The 22,668-nt window shown below is 38.0% G+C and overlaps 1 long non-coding RNA gene across 1 annotated transcript in view; it reads right to left on the bottom strand.

The window, feature by feature from the left end:
- Positions 1–794: 794 nt before the first annotated feature.
- LOC142404836 (uncharacterized) overlaps positions 795–22,668 on the bottom strand; it is a 121,616-nt gene continuing 99,742 nt past the window's right edge. The window contains exons 3-4 of the long non-coding RNA XR_012773963.1: positions 3,187–3,283; positions 795–3,086 (exon numbers count right to left, since the gene is read on the bottom strand). This is a non-coding gene — a long non-coding RNA (uncharacterized LOC142404836). The remainder of the gene's footprint in view (positions 3,087–3,186; positions 3,284–22,668) is intronic.

Raw genomic sequence — 22,668 nt, 5'->3', positions numbered from 1 at the left:
CATCATCTTACATACACATAAGAACTGGCAAAGGCCACATCCTTTTTCTCTGGTATTCAAAAGGGCTCTTCCTAAAGCCTCTACTGAAAACTGAATCTAACCATGCAAAACAGGAAGAATATAAAGAAGGAAAGAATATAAATGAAGAGAAAGAAATGTACAAAAGAAGAATCTGACAAAAAAGTATGGACACAAAAGTATGGCAAGTATGGAAACAAAAAATTGTGGCTACAAAAGCATGGAAAGTATAGAAACAAGAATGTATGGATAAAATTTTCAAAAGCATCTTATTCCCAGGTTAAGAAAGGCCAGACTACGCTGAATTGCAATTTACACCCATCTCCTGGAATATCTGCTCTCAGCCACTTTTTAAACCCAGGACTCTAAAAGCAGCTGATGCCCAAGGGCATTTTTGTTAGGAACTTTTGTATTTAAATGCAGATGTTCAGACAGAGAGTCATTTATAATGAGATGATACGTACATATTGGTAACCATAGTGTCTCAATTTCATTTTCATTTTTGATGGTTTTTTTTCTGTGTAAATGGCAAGGTTCCTGTAATCTCAGTTCTCTCAACACAGCTGTTTTGGTGGGAAAGGATAATTTATGAGGAGTGATACCATTTTGGAAATATGCAGCTTTTAGTATCAATCTGAGTTTTTCAGAAAAAAGATAAGAGTAAAAATTGTCTTGAATAAAATAGAACATAGAAGACCTTTTAAAAGGTTAATGTAAATAGCAGGCAACCATTTAGATTTTTGTTGTTGTTGTTTATTAAGATTAAAGGACTTACTGCTGTTCTGAAGTGAAACTTCAATGCCCTGAGGAAAAAAAAGTCTGCTTAGAAATTCAGGTACTGCTTACAGATACACACTCTCTGGGTTGAAATATCTGAGAAAACTGCTACCTAGTACGCTTAAAAACTTGGCAGATTATTAGCAAGACTGAAATCTTTCCTTGCTTCAACATGAGATATGTTTTAATAGCCATATATTTATACCATAGAGAAAAGGCTTATTATTTAACATTGAATTCACTTAGCAAATCAAAATGAAAATAGTAAGTACTCTGTTGTCTTTCTTTCAAAACATATTGTCATTGCAGAATAGTCAGGACTTTGAAGTACTTGGAGATTAAAAGGTGATCTCAGGATAATGAACAATGAATCTATGTGCATGCTGAATAGATGAATTTGATCAAGATGCTACAAACACTACTGTTATGGAGATGTAAAAATGATGGAAACATACTTCCTAATGTGGCTCATCACAATTTCTGGTGAACACCTTTTCGGGCTCCTTTTTTCTGCTGTAAACTTCAGTGTTGACAACAAAATCATTCCCCAAATTTTAACTTCACAACTACAGGCAGCTGGGATCTGGAGGTAAATGTACTTATCTTTTCAAGGGAATAATTTTCATGGAGCGCTCAAGGGCTTCTAGCCTGAATTTTCTTCCTATGTGGATTTGACTCTGGGTAACCTGCCAAGTCTCTCTTCTCACCTCTTTTTTTTTTTTTTTTTCTCTCAAGTCATGGCCATGTTTGCTGTTGGTGTTCACTAATGCTAGCTGTGTTCATCAACACCCTTTTGTTTCTGGTGACCATGGTAGTGTTTTTACTGGAAATTTATCTAGAACTACTGACAGAAACTGAAGTGTAAACAAATAAACAAACAGGTCTGGTCAGAGTCATGGCAGATTTGTACTTTTCTTCCAGATAGCTGACAGTGACTTAATTCTTTCCAAGTAAATGCCATCTTTCTTTGAGGGAAATGGCCATTAGAGTATCTGAAATGACATGAGAACCTTTAAAATAACAAGATACAGCACAATAAAGCATACAGTAATTTTGTCATTTAACACCAAATATCCAGATTCAAAACTAAAATAAAGACAAAGACATAGTATACTTGAAGTTATTTTTCAAATCAGATCACACATGATAAAACTAACCAAGTATCAACTGACTTGAGGAACAGAAAAAAGCTGTTTGAACATAAAAGAATGAATCTGACAGGCTTATTTTTAGACTGTTGTTAGAGAAGCAGAAACGCAGACAGTTGTCCACAACAAATGTGTTCAGAAGCAATGGTTACCAACATTGATCTTGATAATTAGAAACAACTGCAAAATTTTTCAATATTGAGGTAGGGTGAGAAGAACCCAGGAGTAATATTTCCTTTTCTTTGACATAGGGGAAATTTTGAACTTTTATTTAAACAGTGGAAGTTATACCATTCAATCTAGAATTTGGAAGAACATGGGTTTGAACATGTGTAGAGGTTCAGTTTTAATATTTCTTTTAATAAATGTAGCCAAGATTCTTTTACCTCTTGGTTTAACCTTAGTGTTTGCTATGGGTCTTCCTTGGAAGTATTTTGTACCTTTATTACTTAAAAAAAAAAGAAAAGGATCATAATGCGTCAAGGTTCTGATGGTGAATACTGGGACCTGCCTTGGCATTGTTATAATCTTTATAAAAATGCTCGCCAAAAAGATGTGATAGTATCGCCAGGTCACATACCTCAGTCAACACAGATTCTCTTTAAGGACCTTGGTTACTATTTCTTCAAAGAGTTAATTTGATTGTTTATAAGTCTAGGAGCTCACACAACAGATCTTCTGTTTCTGCTTATGGGATTTTCAAACACTCCACAGTTTTCTGGCGATAAACTAGACAGATATATGTAGGTTAATTTGATTATTTACTATGACATAGACTTTGAGATCCAGTTCTGCCATAATTTATCTTGCCAGGCAATGTTTTTTCCTAGGATTTTTAAAAATAGGACCAGTGCAGAGAAGAAAAACTTTTTGCAATTTCAGGGTTAACTCTACTTTTGACAGCCTGCAGGGTGTCTTCCAAGGCATCTCACTTAGGCATCTGATGATGAGCAATCACCTTTATCCTTGTGGCCTTCATCCCTTGCTGTGAAGATGCGTTTATGGATTAAGCCCCTTGCTATAATCAGCTTAACATCTCTGACTTCAGCTTACTATTTGCAGTTGCTGTTGTCTCTCAGGGCACTGACAGAGTTAATGGCAGCCTTCATAAAACACAGCATTGTTTCTCTGTAGACAAAATAACTGCAAGGAAAAAAAAATGAGCTATGAATTAAATGGTTAAACAAACCTCTTCAAACAAGGCATGCTACATATTAGGTAATAGAGATGAAAGAATTGAGACCTTGTTTGATTAAAACATGTTCCTGCGTTGTCTTCAGATAGGTGTCCCACCCTGAGCTCATGGCTAATTGTTTAAAACCTTTTCCTCTAGCCTCTTCCTAAAAGAAAAAAAAAAAGAAAAGAAAAAAAAATGGTTATTCACAGTTTGACTATGGAAGGAGAAGGGAAAGAAAGCAGAAGGCAAGGTTAGAAGCTCTTAGGGCTGCTGTCATTTCAGAAAATTTGCAACAATTACTTTTTGTTTGCTATGTAACATAAATTATGGACTGTATTAGGGTAACAGGCACTTTTATTTGATCCTTCTATGTTCATGACCTCACATGACCAATAATGGCTACTGCTTCACACTGGTACAAGCAGTCTAGTCTGAACAAGTGACAGACTGATACATCCCTTGCAGCATTATAGTCTTTGTCCTAGTAGCAATGGATGCAGAGAAATATCATCTTTAACTGAATATGTGAAAAAGAGAACAAAATTTTCTCTAACGTAATTGCACCTGGGCTTTTTAATAGAGACAACTAAAAGAGCATACATTTGTTATTGACTGAGGAAGGAAAGCTAAATGCTCTGCCATCTGGGGATTTTATCGAGCAGCAGTTTGAAATATTCTCAAAATGAAAGTGAGCAGACTGATCCATGTGGTGGCAAACGACAATGATTTGAATTGAATTCGCTACTGTTGGTTCTAAGAGAGTATTGGTCATCATAACCTTGGAGGTAAGAAAGGTGTAATTGCCTTCCTGCAATGACAGGTAGAGTTCATATAGGAATACTTCTTAAAAAGACAAGGGAAGTATCTGCCAACGGCCTACTAATGCAAGCCAAATTATCTGCCCAGAGAAATAGATACGACCCCATTGACATCAGAGGATTTTTATCCATTTACAATAGCAGGGATCTGCCTTCTTACTGAGGTTTATTGTTGTACACATTCTGCCCTAGGGTCATTCTGTAATTACTATAGAAAATAGTGTATTCACCTGATAACTTCTAGCAGAAAAGCAATTAGCCTGCCAAGTGACTTGATGTTCCTAAGAAGGTAGTGAAGTTTTGGAGGCTGGAAGTTTTAGTAGAAAGAAGTAGAAGTGAAAGAGGGAAAATGTCTGGCTGGCAGACAGCGTACAAAGGGGAGGTCTGGGTAGGGAGATAGAAATGGCCGTTTTAGGAAGTACAATTCACAACAAAAAGCTCAAGCTTTAATGCGATACCAAAACCAGAAAAATACCTTGCTAGCCCACTAACTCCTTTCAGCACTGACTCTTTGCAATACTGAGAAAGACACCTGGACTTTCTATCTGAACAAATTGCTTAGGCTATTCATGGCTAGGTGAGCAGTAGACACATTCTACAAGATCAGTTGTCACATCTTTCTGATCTAAAATATTATTGATGCAAGAAGGAAAGAGGTCCTTCTATAAAGAAGCGTTATTAGCATATGAATAGCATTGTCAATATGTAAAACACTGTTTGACCAGTGCTTCAGCCCTAGTTTACTGGATTAGGATGGTGCTGATGAAATCTCGGTTTACTGGGCACAAAGGCAGAGATGGAAACACTGGTGGATATCTCAGATTGTTGCAGTATTGTTATCACAATAGCACAAAGTGTTATTATTTTGTTATGGAAATCAAGACAATTTCTCTCATACAGAAAATAAATGCAACATATGATGGACTGTGCAACTTTTGAAAAAAATGCTTAGGCAGTTAGGGAATGGAAGAATAAATTAGATAAAGTGCAGCAACCTTAAAGCATAATAACCATTTTTGACTCTATTAGAGGGGAAAATGATTTTGCAAACTGCGATTTACCTGGTTCCATAGAGCAGACTGTATTGCATGCCTCTGTTGCATTTTCTTTTCTCTTTATAACTGCTCAAACAGCAATTTAGAATCAATAGGTTGTGGAATATTGGAATGTCAGTATCTATTGAAAATGAACTGGTTTATGGTGATCTGATATAATTAAAATCAATGCAGATATCTTTAGAAAAATATGTTTTCTTTTGTTGGTGAAGCCTTAGAGGGATGTTGGGCAAATAAAATGCTCCCAATTGTCTGCTTTTTTAGAGGAAGTCATTATGTGAATTGAATCTCTATTTATTGTTAGCTTATGTTCTTTTTTGTTTCATGCAAACTAGATTAAAAAAAGACTTCTCTTTCACCCAAAAATGTATTCTAAGAGATAGAACTACATGTGTGTAAATAAACATTATTCCCAGATTGTACATTACTAACATGTAGTTGGAACAAATAGAATGTTAAGTCCACATGTACCTAAAGGCTTCAAGTTTTTAGATGCAGGAGAAATCCTTAGATTGTATTTCCCCATCTACTTTTTAAAAATGTAAATAATACACCAGCCATTTAAAAAAACCTCCTTTAAAAATCCCAATCGAGTTTCTAGAAGCTTCCTACCAGCCTTATTTCAGTTTTGTAAATCATTATAAATTCAGAAGGAAGTAGATCCATGCTTTTGCTATACAATGCTTCTAAGGAGACAAGGAACATAGACTAGATCTAAGAAAATGGGGTTTTTAAAATTTTTTTTACTTCTGACAAAAATGCACATTCATCTAAGTTCATCAATTCTTCTTGAAATCTTCACTTTTTTCAGGTAAAAAAAAGAGTGGGTGGGAAAGTGTTGCAAGTTGATTTTTGTTAAGGGAAACTTTTAAAATTTGATTTCACTTTAAGTTTAAAAGGAGAATTAAACTTTCCTTGTCCAAGAAAATACAGTTTTGTCAAATTTAATTAAGCATCCAGCTCTGAGGTGACAATAACACCAATAACAACAGTGGCAAGAGAAAATTCACTTCATGCATCTCTCAGAGGATGTACAACAACAGGAGTTCCCACTGCTGCTCAGAGACTACAGCTGATGGGACATTTCCTGAGGGAGCAAGAGGAACAAGAAGACAGCATGCAGAAGGTCTCATAAGCACCAGTGGGCTTATCCTTCTCTACTTTCTAGGTTTTGCAGGGACAAAATCCTGCAGATTCATGCACAGAGTTCCTACAGATCCCTGGTCTCACTGAAAGGAGTGCAATTTCCAGGTTAAGGAAAACACTTACAGGTAAAGTTTTAATTGCAGACACATTGTTTTGAGCATATATTATTTTTCAGGGATATTAGATGTAATGAACAAATCCTGAAAGTGCAATAGGCCACACCAGTGCCTTCAGTTTTAATCTTGCTTCAGTCAGGAGAGCTGAATCCAACACTCAGGTTTGGTTCATAGATTTAAAAAAAGGCACTTCTTGCACTAAGAAGTTACCAGGGACTGTTGTACTGAATACAAATCTGGGATTTCACATTAGACCAGCTGTAATGATCTTACCTAAAAGTGCACTTAGGTTCCTTTCTCCCACACATACACAAAATACTAGCATTTTATGTATTCTGCCACTGGACACATAAAGAACACCACTTTCAACTTCAAAGCATATGTTCTGCTTTTGAGGAGATAGGTGTTCAAATGCAGAAAAAAATGTACTCTTAATTAAAATTTACATGCACTTTCGTAAAGATGTGATAATGTTATTTCTGCATGCAGGGTCTACACATATAAAGGTATGGTTAAGCTATATGTATAGCTAGGAAAGTATTCAAGTGTAAGCCAGTCATAGCTGCAAGCTGAGAGTGATAGTTATAGGCAATAGAGTTCAGTCTGCAAGTATTTGACAGCCATACACAATGTCAAATAATCTTCTAAGGCCAGATAGTCATGAATAAAAGTTCATAGATTAATTCAACACTTTTCTCTGCTACAGTTTTTAATGAGTTCTCTCACTTAAATACAGATTTCCATAAGGCAGCCTGTTAAAAATGAAATTGAGATGCTTCTACCATCAGTCTGAGCAAGCATGTTATAACATCACAACTCTACTAGGGCAAAGTAAAGTTTGAGATTCTTTTTTAGCATCACTTTTAGTTTTGCATTGGTTTTGGAAGGCAATTTAATGACAATTTTTTGATCTTGTAAAGGTGATTTAGGTACCTTGAAAAAAACATTGCTTTCAGTCTACACTCTATTGTAATGACTTGTGCATGTATCTGTCCCACATATTGCCCTCAGCCCCTTCACTCCGGAATAAAACATTTTGTGGTGAAGCTTGTACAAGGTATGCTATGTATAGTCACATGTAAAAACAGTTTTATTCAATTAAGTCAGCTAATTCCAAGAGCACAGCTTGAAGCAATGCTTGTCCTGTCACTATAGAAAACTTTACAGAAGGGGAAAATGTCATGTAATTATCAGAGGTGACTCCTGAAGCAAGGTGTCTTACCTACTTTTGTCATTTCCAGGTATGGAAGTTTCACAAACTCTGCCATAAACTCACCCTCTCATAAAACAACATGCTTGCTTTGATGCATCCCCTTCTTTTGACTGCATTTACAGCAGCTTTTCCCCTCTCATTCCACATGCACTCCCAAATTGCCCATGCTGGCAGCTGTTTCTAGTGAGCTAGCATCACAGTTTTAATAAGCTGGTTTGTGGAAAATTTTTTTCTCTGAAGGCATATCAAGCGTTGCAGACCTCTAATTAGTGGTAGCTGTAGTCAAAGTTCAGTAGTCAGGTCTTTTGAGGCATTAAGAGATTATATCCTTTAATAGCTCTGAAATGAATGGAAAAAATCTGTATTTGTTTCTTATTTCTCAGCCTTACCAATTTCAGGACATAATTTGGTGTCATGGAATGTGTGCATTACATGTGATCAAGAGGCTATGCTGGTGCATTGGCATATCATCAGAACAGGGAGAAAGCTGTTGTCTATAAAAGAACAATAAAACCCAAACAACTGGGTGAATCAAAATTAATGTGTGTTTGTTTGTTTCTGTCAGGGAGAACTTCTATTTCTTCATCCTTGGCTATGAGCTTGCAATAGATCAAATTGTCCCTTCTCTTTCATTTGACTGACAGCAGAGCCAACACTTGCTGAAACTTTTTTTGGTTCCTCGTGTTTCTCATCCCCTTTTTTTTAACTTCATTTTTCTCTCTTCCTCTCCAGACATCCATCACAGCAACATGCAGCTCCCAAGTGTTACCTTTGATTTGTTTGGCAGTGTATGTCTAAATCAAAGAGAAGGGGCAGAAAGTATCCTGGCTGATGTGCAACCTTATAATGATTTTCTTCCATAATCCCTCACAGAGTGCCATTCAAGGAAAAGCTAAATAATTACTTTTAAAACAAGACCTCAGAGCTTCATGATCATGTTCTGCATGTCAAAAGCTCATTCTGTATCTCAAGTGTATGAAATAGTCTATCTTGTCAAGCATCAGTCAATTAAAAAAAAAAAAAAATCCAAAACAAAAAGGAGCCAAACCCTTGAAATATACCCTAACAAATCAGTGATCCCAGCTAGCTGGACTAGTCATCAGGCTTGATCCCAGATACCCAAAATATTCTCTTCTGTGACTACTGTGACTAATGCGTTACAGCAAAAGTCAATGAGGACTGCCTTGAGTTACTTTCCCACCAAATTAAGGATATTGAGTTATCAATATACCTCAGGCTTTATGGATCATGTCAGATGCAGCTGAAATCTGCAAAGTAAGAGCATTTTTTCTTTTCTACTGTGATGTTCAATTGAAGAGTGATTTCAATTGTTTGTTGTCAATATCAAAAACATTCAGCAAATTACTCTCACATCTCATTTCAAAGATAGCTTAGCAGGAATTAAACTCTTTTTTATGGAGTTGCTGATATTTTGTAATTATGGAGGACATTTATTTATCTGTGAGGTTTGCAATTCTACTGCCAACACATCTGTTTACTAGATATACCAATTTGCTCACCCTATTTCAGTTTTAACTGTGTGTCAGTACACATACACACATACATATAAGTATAGTAAAGCACACACATGCACGTATATATAAACCAAATTATTATTAAACTATACGTTTGTTAATTGCTGTGCATATTTTGACACATTTCAAGAAGGATGACCTTTCGGTTCTTGAGTGCAACTCTCCCACAGTTGAAGCTAGTGTAAAGGAAACATCCCAGTGTATTTATATGAGCTACACTCCTGTGATGATAAAGTTATGGCAGAAGAAAAGGTGTCGACATGTGCATTTCTTCAAAGTTGAACTAATTTTATTTTTTCTCTCTTAAGTTCTTCACAATTTTTTATAATACATTTGGCTTTGTGACATGTACCCTGCTGGACACGCTCAAGTGCAATGTAAGACGAACACTTTCAAGCTACAATCTGAACCATAAATCCGCAAATGTCCATTTCAGTCTGCAAGATCCCCTTGGCACCTAAACTTTTACCTTCTAAGCTGTTCAAGTTCTGCTAATGTATATACCCAGCAGCACAGCCATCATGCCTGAGCTAATGGCAACAATTTCACGCCTTAAGACCATTTTCTATGCTTTGAGAAGTCTGTTCTGCCGGGCAAATTCAGTGTATTGCCTTTGCAATCACAGCAGTGATGGGCACTTCCATCAAAACTGCAACGAGAGGAGATGATGTCATTCTCTAATTTTTGAACAAGTTAATAACAACAGTTCCCATCTGGGAAATGGAAGACTTGCCTTCTTAAATATCAGAAAGTTCAAACCTATATTACTTCTCTACCAGATGAGCATCCTCATTAATGATTAGAATTACAATTTTCTTCATTCCCCTCTATTGCCTGTTTGGCCCTCTGAGTCCTCGATTTTTTTTGCAGTATGGTGGCAATGAAGTGTTTCTCTGCCGCAGTCTAGTGGATAGCCATCTGCTTAGGACATCATATGGGAAGGTCAAAGCTATGAACTTAAAGTACTTGTGGCTAAGGAAGGTCAAGAATTGCACTTCTAACTTCAGGTAAATTTATCTTGGCATAACTGTACGGTAGTGATGATATGCCTTCTTCTTGTCCTACTACCCTAAAACCCAGTTATCCTCCTCAAAAACTCACTTGGTACTTAAAAGCAGGAATACATTTCCTGGATATATATTCCAGTCCTATACAAATTACAGCCCTTAGTCAAAGACAATATTTCAAATGTGCATTTCTTTTGGGAACACTTGGGCTGTTTCGGTTGTTATGAATCTCACTCTTAATTGGAAGTCTTGTTGTCTCTGTTCACTTAGGAGATAATTTTGGACCTAATCTGGATTTATGAATACAAAATTTGGCACTAGGTTGGTCTGGCCTTTTATTTGTACACGTTCACTAGAAATGCAATGAGAAGCCCAGATTGCTGAACTGTGGACATACCATCATTTCTACTAGACTTCCTTGTGATGTGTTAAGTAACGGTGCAAGCATGGAAAATTTGCCATAGAGAAAATGGTGAAAGACTCGGACGTACCAAAGGAATGATAACTAATTTCATTCTCATTTCTATTAAAATATTCAGAAATATGCTATGAGTGGAAGTTCGTAACGCAGGAGTACTTTATGCAATCAGTAAATACATTCTTATTTTATGTCCATATAACATTCAAAGTTACATAATAATGTAATTATCACTTATTCAAACTTTTTTCAGGTTCTGCATAAGTGAGTTAGACTTTGCTGTTATTAGCATTTCAGCTGGTGTGGAAAACGATACAAGACAACACAAAAATAGAATCCAGTTTGATGTGATGTTTTTTATATTCAAGGCATCCCAAAATACTTTATAGAATGTGTTGTTGTTAGGTATTATTAAAAACCTCGCATTAACTGGGAAAACCTGTTTGATGGCTTCGAAGATAATTGAGAAGATGTTTCTTAATGTAAGACTAAAAAGAAAAAGCATTCTCAAACAAACTTACACCACGGAGAACAAGCTGGGGAGATAACTGACATTTGTCCTCTCTTGGTCAATAGACTGTTATTAAATCTCTAAAATCATATTAAACAATATTTTAAGGAACTGACTTAAATCCACAGGGGGAATAAAAGAGAATGAAGGCAGATATTTATTCTGAATTTCATACTATTGTGACTGTATTTCAGCGTCTGATGACATGCTATGCACATGTTATTACGAACCTTCGGTCAGACAGCATGGGTTAAGATAGGAATGTCATCCCAGGCGGTAGCCATTAATCTAGGTGTCTCATTGCTTTACTGAGGTTTAGGTTATACGGATAATAACTCCAGGCCATATTTTGACACCTTTATTCATGCTGAATGGCATCTTATGCAGCATCAAGTCCCACTAAAATCAGAAGGTTATTTCCAGAGAAATGCATTAGTCAATGTAGTGGAATATTGTCCTTTGGCAACATCTGTAGATGAAATTGCACTGTAAAACATTACTGCATCAGTCAGAGCAGGGTATCAAAATGGCTTTTTATACAAATTTGAAACAGATTCTGAGATAGTGGCTCCTGATAATGCCATTTCACTCTCTCTTTCAACGTGTGATTGCTTGCCACAGAGCAGTAATGACAATACAGCGCTAACATTTTATCAAAAAATTACAGCCAAACCATGGATATGAGTTATCAAAGTTATGACACTGAGACACGTTTGGGACACAAAGTCAGGTAGAAATTTAGTGTGATGATCTTAAAAACTGCCTTAGTTCATTGTAGACCATTCTAGTCTGTGGGGACTCAGACCTCTGGTGTATTAATTTAAAGAATTGCAAAGATGTATATTTCACACATAAATCACATTAAATGATGCCATTTTTAATGTTGGGGGGGTTATTGTATGTTTTTAGTGCTAGCTTCTACAAACAAAATCACAGATAATTATTTTAAAACATACTTTAAACTGCTTTTGGTAGCCAGTTAGACTCTTTTGGAGATATTTCAGTCTATTTGAGTCTGAGTGACAGCCACAATATTGGAAAATATTATTGTAAAGCCTGTAACTGTAATATTGCTAATGGTGAGTCCCATTCCAATAACCTCAAAGAACTATCTTTTCAAAGAATTTACAAGGAACTGGCTTTTGGGGAAATTAGCATAACAGAGAAAAGAAATGGCGAAAATTAGCAATGGAAAGCCTCTAGTTCAAGAGAGAATAGAGAGAACATTTTATTTTATTTAGTCAGATATCCCGTTTTAGCATGATCTTAGTAGTTTATGTAATCAGAAAGCCCTCACATCAACAACTGATGGAAAATAACAAAATGTTGTTGTGTAATTCAACATGATACAGTAATGAATGCACACCAGGTACTTGTGCCAACAGCCTATCAGTTTTGACTTCAAGAATGGGAGTTACAGGAGAACCTTGGGCCTGACTTTAATCATCTTTGCCATTTGATCTCATGTGGCTACATCTGTGTCTTCAGCAAGCTTTCTTAGGGAGACACAGGTGTCTGTGCAGGTGAGAACATCCTAGGATGTCTTCTGTGGGAAAAGAAGTAGAAAAAGCATTGCATTGCTGCCTGTGTCTTTCAGAGGCTTGGTTTCCAGTGCTACAGACAGCTTGGAGAGAAGCTGGTCAGATGTTGGTAAGGGCTGCTCCGTTCTCCGAGGCATTAGTTCTCCACTGCTGTACAGCATGTTATCAACCTGCCAAGGCTGGTCCCTGCATCACAATTTTTGTTAACATAGGACCAAGAGCTTGTATTGCTTGTAGAAGCTGGAAAAACCTTTTCAGAGTCTCTTTCCAACATGTTTGACACAAGGCATCAGACCTCCTTCCTGAGAATGTTCAACCTAGGTAAGATGTGTGGGCTCCTGATGAGAGCTCACTGGACAGAAGTTCACAGCCCAGAAAGAAAGGCATTTGAGCTGGCCCCCAGCTCCTTTTCAGGAGCTCCCAGTCCCTCTGTGTCTGGACTAAAGACGGGCTTATGCTTCGAGGAGATGTGTTGGTAGGCATGGGGATTCATCAAGCGTGCTGAGGACGGTCATCAAGGTCCTCATCTTTGCATGAGGACTCAAGCACACCAGAGGAGATCTCCCTCCCATGCAGACAGGCCAGCTTGCTTTTTTCTAAGATGTTGTGTGATGTTTTAGGGCCATTACTTTTGCCATGCTGAGAGCTTCTGCATCACTTAGTTTATCAGTCAAGGACAAAATGGTTTTCAAGGATAAAACCCGATCTCACTCATGTCTCCCTCCATCAGATAGTTCACCCAGTAGATCCCTTCATGACTCACCTCTCTGGTTTCCTCATTCTCATTATCTGTGAAGGAGATATTTAAGGGAAATTACTAGATGATCCTCAATTTGCTTATGCGGTTCTTCGTTGTGTTAGAGTACCATGCTGTTAGCCTCCTCCATGGTCTTCCACTGTTACTCCACAACTGCTGTCTCCTCTGAAGGTTTTTTGTGCTTTCTATCTCTGCTGCTGTCTTCTTTTCCTTGACCACCTCTACTCCTTGTCTCCCCTTAAAAACTGCTCATTGAGCATATAAAACTGAGATTTTTCAGATATTAAAACTTGTCTGGTTATGAGTCTTTTTATGGGAAGAACATGGAAATGTCCATGACTTGAAGGTGATTGTCTATCTTGTTCCACTCTACACCATCTGCTGCTACTGCCACTTTGCCAAATGTTTTCTGCAAAGCAAATGAAAGTTAGAGCTTCTCAACCCAACAGTAAGAAAACCTTATCCTGCCCCTAGAAACAGCTAAAATAATTTGTCTGAAAATCCTCCCCCCCTCATCCCAAAGACTCCAACACACCCCAAAAATTAGTCCAAAGGAGACACAAGCAGCTTGGAAAATTTCACATTAAATGACAAAAGCCTGGGAGCTTTAAAGTAAATGAGTATGAAAAAAAAATCCTAAAATGAGAAGTGTTGAGCAGCTTTAAGATTGACTGAAACTAAAGGCAGGACTTGTAATTAGGATCTAGATAGTCAAAACAACACAGCTACTGATACCAGGGCTAAACTCTGTCCTTGGATATGTATATTGTAAGAAGTTCCTATCAAATTCCAGCAGAAACATTTCCACAGATCCAACTGTGGACTTCAACCCGAGTTTGCAGGGAGTCATGTTTGATTTTGTACCGGCATCATTATCAGTTACAACTACCATAATTTCTGTCATTATATATGCCTCGTCATGAAGAGAATAGATATCAGCAGTGTGTTAGGATGGTAAAAAAGGGGAAAAGTTTTAAATATAATTACTTTACAATATAATCAAATTACCCTATTGAGCATTGTAATGCTTCTATGACATGCACAGTGTCACAGAAGGAAATTTAAATTTTTTCTATTGATAAGATTATTACTGTATTGCTTCCTTGAAATTTTCATTCTCCTTATGGGAGAGTTCCAGAGGAAACAAATGTGAAGTAAACGGAGCTGAAATGTGCAGTATGGGTGATGAAACCACTAAGTTAAATTACTTTGTTCTGAGTTTAGGTTGTAGACAATTCTCCTTGATTTATTAAAAGTTGAGAATGTACATTAAGATAATTGAGACCCCAGCAAAGTACAAGGAACAAAAGATAGGACATCCTTTGGTAGATACAGATGTACAAATACAATATTAATGCATAGCATAGGTAATGTAATAAATGGTCCACTAAACAATTTTGAATGCAATTGGGAATCTGAGCCTTTCCAGGAATTGATACTGATGCCAAATGAATTCATGTTCTACATGCAACATGAGTAATACTAGAGAAAAGCAAAGTGAACACCTAACTCGTATTGTGGCTTAGTAATTAAATTGTGGCTCTTAAAACATTGTCCTTGCACAGAAGTCCTTACAACTAAATGAGTTGCCTGTAAGTGCGGTTTTAATAAAATTGACTTAGATACATTCCAGCCTACTTCTACATCCTTGTGCTTTTTAAATTTAATACAGTATTTCTAGTTAATCCTTTTTAACATGAACAAAATTTCTAAAACATTTGCTCTGAGATTCTGCATTAAAGTTTAATCGTTGAACTTTTGTCTAGCGATCAAAGAACCACTGCATCATATTGATTGCTACTGCCAAGTGCCTCTCAGTCCTTAGGACTCTGGGCAATTTTCTTGGGGGATTGGTGCTAACTAGGGCCAGTAGCAACTCACCTCTGTCTCATTCTCTGACTGTTTGTAAAAGAAAGTTCTTTTCCAATAACTTGCAGTCTTTGATCTGCAGACTGCTTTTCCCAGCAACCAATAATTTAATGGTTAATCTCCTTTATCTATTCCCTCTGGTTAAGATGGCCACCAAATTTCAGCTCACAGATTTAACCCTAAGACTTCTCTGACTGCAAAGCTATTGCACAATCTTAAGCTTATTTTGCACCCTTTATTCTTCCAACACATCTACAGTGATTTGGTTTTGTTATTTTTTAACAGGACCATCTCCTTCCTGAGTGTAGTCCTACATGCTACGATTTTGTACATAGCTGTGATATTGGTCTAAGAATATGAGAAGTATCTGCTCTCCTCGGACCAGAAGAAGAGCTTGTGTGCTTCAACACCTGATCACTTTTCAGCTGTGACAGTTTGCCCAGTAAAACACATTCCCTCTCCCATAAGATCCTGCCATGTTGAATGCATTTGTATTCTGGGCAAAACAACTTGCTATAGCAGGTTTTACTCCTCTGATCATTGATGTGAGAGAGAGAGCAGACAGTGTGGCTAACAATGAGAAGTTACACTCTGTGCGGTGCAGAGGCCCATTTAATCTTATGGGGTTCAGGCATCAACCTTAAGGTGGCATGTTGAAAGCAATAGTAATGCTTTAGTCAACAGAAAAAAAAACATATTTATGAAATCTTGGCCCCATTGAAGTCAACGGCAAAACTTCTGTTAACTTCAGAGAAGGCAGTATTTATATTTTATTTTCAAATAGTGTAGAGTGTAGAAAAATGGGGCCTGAGAAATTGCTCCGTCAGCCAGACAGAAAGAGCCAGCAGCTGGAATACCCTCCATTCCCCTTTAAGGGTAGTCGCTTGAATCCATTAGCTCCTGACATCAGCCTTCCTGTTTGAAAGCAATGCCTAAGATCACAGGTAACATTACAAACAATGTTATGTTTTCCTTCTGTTAAAACCATCTGCCTTTGTACTCTCTGCCTGAACAGCTAGAAACAACCTAGAACAGAGTGAAGCAAATGCTCCCAAAGTCACCCACCGGTCTCCAGTGATGAGGTGAAATAGGGATTAATTCCTTTCACATATGTCACGATCACCATACTTTGTGCTGGGAAGAAAATTTCTCCTTACAGTTTATCAGTCACATTTTGAAGCGCTTTTTTCCCCATTTTCCTTGGTGAATATGAAGGAGGCCTGCCATCAAAGCTTTGGATGGATGTACTGCATTTCATTGAGCTTAGAGCTATCGAGCAGATGTAATACACAAGTGATGTGATGAACATTGCCTCTTTTCCATTTCACTATCTTGGTCTACGTGGAGAATTTAAAACACCTTCAGACTTTCAAAAACTGTCCTTGGAGCTCCAGTGTCCGAAGAACAAGGATCAGGCACTCGGCCTCAGCAAGGAGGCACGGCGCGCTGCTCTCTACGGCTGACAGCGCTGCCGTGCCTCCTGACTTTGTGTCCCCTTTCCAAGGGAAAGACCTTTTCAGAGGGCTGCTGGTGCTGCTGGCGGCTGCTCTCTGGCTGAGTTGGTGGGATCACTGCAGCCAAAGCCAGGGCTGCAGCCACAGCAGCCAGGGTGGCAGGAGCACACCGTGTGCAAGTGCTTCTTCTGCTGGGTCCAAGCTGCGAGAAGGGGAAGGGAGAAGAGGGCAAGATCTGGGGAGCATTCTCTCTATTGCTTTTATTTGTTGATCCCTTTAACATTTAATTTTCCATTTCTCAAAGGCAGAGAGTGAAAGGGTTAACAGAAGCATGAATTCTTGCTCTCCTTTGAGGCCAGGTCTCATAGCTCGCAGGGTGAAAGCGTTTGCAAACAGCACAGGGTCGCCCCAACTGAATTTCTGTTCTTTAGCAGTGCTCTAAATACTATTTTTGGGGTTTGGGTTTTGGTTTGGTTTTTTTTCCTAATGGCTTGTTATTTTTAAATATCCTATATGTGCTTGATCTCTTCCACTTTTAAATAAATACCAGTGACATTTGCCAGATGTTTTCTGGGAAGTCAAAAGGGTGAACAGGCAAAGTTTGTTAGCACTAAAGTCATCTTTGTCATCCTGTCAGCTTTACTACATGACAAGGGATAAGGCTTAGATAAAACAGCAGGACTGATCCTACGTGAAAATAAGGAATGAACTCTTTTGCTTAAAACTGTGCTCATAGGAATGCAACCATTGAATGGTAAGTGGATCTTTGAAGCTGAACGCTTTCAAATAAGATTTCAGCCATTTAAAAGTATATACACATGCACACGAGTCTTTCTGAGAATTTGACACTTCTTATTCATACTGTGTTGTTGGTGACAACTGCATGACCAATCAAACGCTCCAAGCACAAACATCCAAATCAGCAAATCCATAAATAACCATGCCAAACAGCGCAGAGAGGACTTGGGAGTTCTCCTATCTGCAGACACCCCTACTAGACAAAGACAAAAAAACAAAAAAGACATCACCTGCCTGCTATTGAGAAGAAAAATTAAAAGAAGGATACACAAAGCAGTGAAAACTCATTACAAATATCTGAGTGAAACTTTGCAAGAACTTTTTGGCCATGGATGCTGATTACTCAGTGTTTTGAATTCCATTAGAAGGTTCTCATTGCATTTGACTTGTTTATGCATTTATTGCAACATATTTTCACATAAAACTTCTTTTTTTTATTCGATACCCCAGTCCTTTTCTCAAAGTGTATAGAATGGCAGTGAAGCAATAGGTGTGGTGGCTTGTAATAAGCTTTTACAATGAGGCAAATATAAATGTTTTGATCAAAGGCGTGGCTGAACTGAAAAGAAGCCATTGTTCCCATAATTTCCAGTTATACTGAGGGTATAATGCCATTGCATCAGTTCTTAATCTCTGACCACGGAGACAAAGAGGAACTAGGTGATCCATCAACTGTGTGTGGTTTTAATATCACAGAAAACAGCCTACTATAACTGTAGTGACCCTGCAAGGTTTATTACTGTTACCCCAAATGACAACAGTAGTGTCACTACTGCCACATCCGCTCTGTGATTCCTGGGCTATATGCTGTCATTGCCACAGTGCTGCGTGCAAGCTGAAACTGAATTGGTTTGGGACTGTACAGGCAGGGAACACGCAGCGGACGGAGGAGGCGACAAGAGTAGAAAAGCCGTGTTACATTTCAGGCAAAAATGCTCGGGACAAGAAAAAGCCATGCATGCACACACAAAACACCCCCAAAAGTAGAGACACTAGAAAGAACAGAATCAGGTGAAAGTTGGATGGATTGAAAGGATCCATAAAATTATAAGACATTGTGTCATTATTAAAATTTCCATTCTCATCTCAGCTTTTCCCCTGTTGCACTAGACTGGTTAATGCCTGACAATGTGATTAGGCTTTTGGTCTTTTGATTTCACAGAAGACAATGCAAAGTTATTTCAGGGCTTCTCATTTCCCACCTCTCTCACTTCATATCTTTAAAAATCTAGGATTTTTTTTCTTCCTTCCCTTCACAATACTCTTTATCATACCTTTCTCCATGAACAATATTTTGCATACTGCAATTCCATACCCCACTGATGTGCAGCCTGCAATAATATACAATTAAGTGATCTTTTTCTCAATTTTTTGTAGTGAGACATCTGTCTTGTGATGATCTTTGTCTGCTGCCAGTGCAAGTGTCAGTGTTTGTCAAGATATCTCTTTTGTAACAATAAGAAGAAATGATTCCTGAAATCAGATTAAAGACAAGGACATGTTAGACACAACTGGTGCTTTTATATTCCTTACAAATTTTATCCATCTTTACTGTGGTGCAAGAGATTTTGTTTCACAAGTATATGGTTCTGTAAATAAAAACTATTTAAACTTCAAGTCAGAAAAAGAAATAAAGAAGGAAGAAATTCACTATAATGAGAATTCCTCTCTTTTCCAAAAAGATTATTTGTGTATCCAACCCCCAGTGATTTGTCAGTGTGCCACATTCCACTCTCATGTCTTTATAAGATTATTACTTAACAGGTTTTATTGACATTTTTGATACAGCATAAAGAAAGACAAGTGAAGCCTGAGGGACAAAGCATTTGATTTATGTATGCTTTTCTTGTGTGTGATAGTAAATAAACAAAAAAGAAAATAAAGTTCTCCGCCAGATGTATAAAAGTAAACCCGTAGGAAGAAGTTTCAAAGGAGAACAGCATTAATGGCAATTTTAACATAACCAAACAATCAAAGGAATCTCTGGCGCAGTATTACTTTAACCAGAATAGTAGTGAAGAATTTGCTAAACGGAAAAAAAAAACCCACCAACTTCTTTCCACAATGAATTGATGACAAGGCCTTGCAGAGCATGCTAAAAAGAGCAAACTAAACATGGTAATTAGACTTTTTGCTTGTCAGTGCAGCCTCTGAAGACTTAAGCAGGTTGAGCTAAAATGTTGAACTAAAAGAGAAATTGCCCACAAAAGCTAAGATGATGGCTGAATTTTACTGAAATGTGTTCTGTATTTAAGTTTTTGTGGGTTTTTTTTCCTTCTTGTTACCTCAGTCCAAACTGTTTATCCCTGCACCCCGCTGCCATTGCCAGTATTTTGGGACAATCTGACTCTGTACAGAGGTGGCAGTGTGGCTAGCTCTCAAAGAGTGGCACACACAGGCACGGTTCCCTCTGCTCGGGACTGCCGCATGGAAATGCTATGTAACGCTACCGCTGCTTCAAACTGCGTTTCACTAGCGGCAATAGCAAACCATTGTATTATAACGCTATGTAAAGTGTGAGCCCCACACCTTTAAACAAGAGGACTGTATTTTACCACCATAAGGCTAGTCATCTGAAATACTGCCCATCTTTGTGTTCCACTGGAATGATTTCCTGTGGCAGAGAAGTCTTTGATACAGGATTATATTACGGAGAAGTTTTTTGGCTGCTGCTTTACTTTCTTGGCAATCCAGAGGAACTGGTCAGAAAGATGACACTAAGTTTCTCAGTTATGTTATCAGTTTAATGATCAAATCAAGGAGCAATTGTAATTTGCAACGACGTATCTAAACTGGATCTTGAAAGCTCATTTATTCTGAGAGTCATTTCCCACTTTCTCAGCCATGGTGATTATTGGGCTCCACAGAGGCAGCTGACCTCTAGTTGGAAAGTGAATCTTCAGGTGTTTTGTGCCAGCATTGATATACGCACTGGGCGACACACAGGTACCCTGTGTATAGAGACCCTCAACTGCTTGGAATAAATTCTGGTAGAAGTCATTTGTACCACAAATTACAAGAACGCTGGAAATGTCTCTTCAATTTGCCAGGCTCCTTGCTGCCAAGAAGGTTTCTCATGTCAAGGGCTGATTCTCCCCTCTGGCACATCACTGTGAGGCTGGTGTTTCTACAGCAATCTCAGAGCTATCACAGAGTGACTCCTACAGTGCTGACATCTCGGGCCCAAGGGCTGCAGCCATAGAGGAGTACTCTACTGTAAATTTTCAGAGAATTTAGGTGATCAAGTAAATTTTAAGCGGTTTCCTTCCTCTACCGTCCCTAATATTCTTGCTCCCTTGGATCTATCAATAATTGAGCTTTTCTCCAGTCGAGGCAGCCTTTCTCTCAGTGCTCCTCTGGGACGTCCCACAGCATCAGCAGCTTTTTACCATTTCACCATCAGCAACCCTTTCAGCTGCCTTCATTGGAAGTCCCTCTACAGATGCAGCCCTATGGCAGCAGCAGCCCCTCCTCTTGTGCTTCATGTCAAGCCTGCTCAGGTCCCTCCACCATCCTTGTTGCTTTGTATAGCAGAAATCAAGTGGAATCACAGTTATGTAGGAACAAATTGGCCCCATTTTCCACTTCATGAGGTCTTTTTATTCCTTCATACATATGTCTCTCTTCTGACTCTTCACCCTACCACTTCACTTGTTTTTTTCGATTCCCTTCTGTAATTGTAGTGCCCCATGGTGCTCTTCCTTCTCCATATATTTTTGTTTTGTGTGTGTGTTACTTCATCTAATTCCCCTAGGTCACATCAACCTATGAAAACAGCTCCTATTTCCTCTCCAGCTCTCAGGCAGCAGAAGTTTCTACCAGAGACATCTAAAGTACTTCCCCCCTTGACTTTAAATTGGTTTTGTATGTCTTGTTTTCAGTGAAGAACTTGGAGAAGCAGATGAAAATAAGCGCTAACATTAAGACACTTTACTACTGTGAAGCTGGTCATTGAAATCCTGAGATTAGTTCTCAGACTGGATATTGGAAATCAGTATTTTACTTTTTAGAAAATGAAAGAAAAGTATGAATAGATGTAACGATCCATTAAAGAATAGTTAAGTATAAACTAAAGGCCACAAAGCAGAGTGAATTGTTTTTCTCTTTTCACATCAGTCACACTTAAGAAGTTCATGGATTCTGCAACAGTCTTCTCATTTAAAGTAGAGGGAATTTCTCCTATACTGAGACCTATTTTTAGGGAGAAAGCTTAAATGGGAGCTGCTGTACATCTTTTAAGAAAAAAATCATAAATTTTAAAAGAATGACTTTCAAAGTGAACCAAATCTGAAAAATTAAATAGAAAGCCTTTACACAAGATCAAGGCATGTCATCATGTCCCCACTTGCTTTTCCTGGGGATAACAGTAATACACTAGCCAGGTCTGTTTCTACAAATTTGCAACTGCTGCTTCTGATTTGTTCCGCCTTGATATAATCAATCTGAATTCATGGTATCACCTTGTGCTGCCACAGAAATAACTCATGTGGGAAACAGAATAAAATGCAACAGATCCTGCCCTAATACAAATGGGTGTGACACAATGCCTTTACTACAAGGTCAGTTATAAGCACATTGCCTATGACCTTCTTCTTGCTTGTAAACTTAATTGTTTTGGTTGTTAGCTAATATCCTGAAAAAAAATGGAAAGAATGTAGCAGGCTGATTTATATGTTTTATATTTGAAAGTTTTACCTATTAAGAAAGTCATTGCCTGAAATTGTGTGTTGCCTGAACATGAATATTTGCAGTGCTGACATTCCAGACTAGTTTACTGTATTATTGCATTTTCAGATGATGGTTTATGCATGTCTTTATTCAAGAATACACTAAACATTGCTGTCCTGACTGCCTTTATGTTTGGATGTCACATACATTTACATTCAAGTATGCTGTCCTGTGATGGGATCCGTCCCTGAAAACCTCCCTTATAAACACCCCACTCACAAAGCAGAGGTAGAGGTACATTACAATTCAAATTATGGGATTCACATGGATTCACTGGTGTGAAAGTGTGCGATTATGCATCAGAGTTAGGTACTTTTTCTGCCTTGTATGCAGATGGGCAGGAGGTCAAGGGAACCACTGAGACCGTGATTTGTAAACAGTTAGATTTCATCTTTGGAGATTATTTAACTCACTTCCTTGAAATTAAAAAAAAAAAGTACAGTGTGTGCTTCCCCCTTCCCCATTCAATTAGTCACTTTCAGTGAAGCCAAGCACTGAGATAGGTTTGGCCTGAAAACTGAACAGTGAGATAATTAAAATGCAATGAGGGATGGTCCAGAACTGTGTATTGGTTTTGTTTAC

This window comes from Mycteria americana, chromosome 1 (genome assembly GCF_035582795.1).
Source record: "Mycteria americana isolate JAX WOST 10 ecotype Jacksonville Zoo and Gardens chromosome 1, USCA_MyAme_1.0, whole genome shotgun sequence".
Classification (NCBI taxonomy): Eukaryota; Metazoa; Chordata; class Aves; order Ciconiiformes; family Ciconiidae; genus Mycteria; species Mycteria americana.
This window is presented reverse-complemented; position numbering and strand designations above follow the sequence as displayed.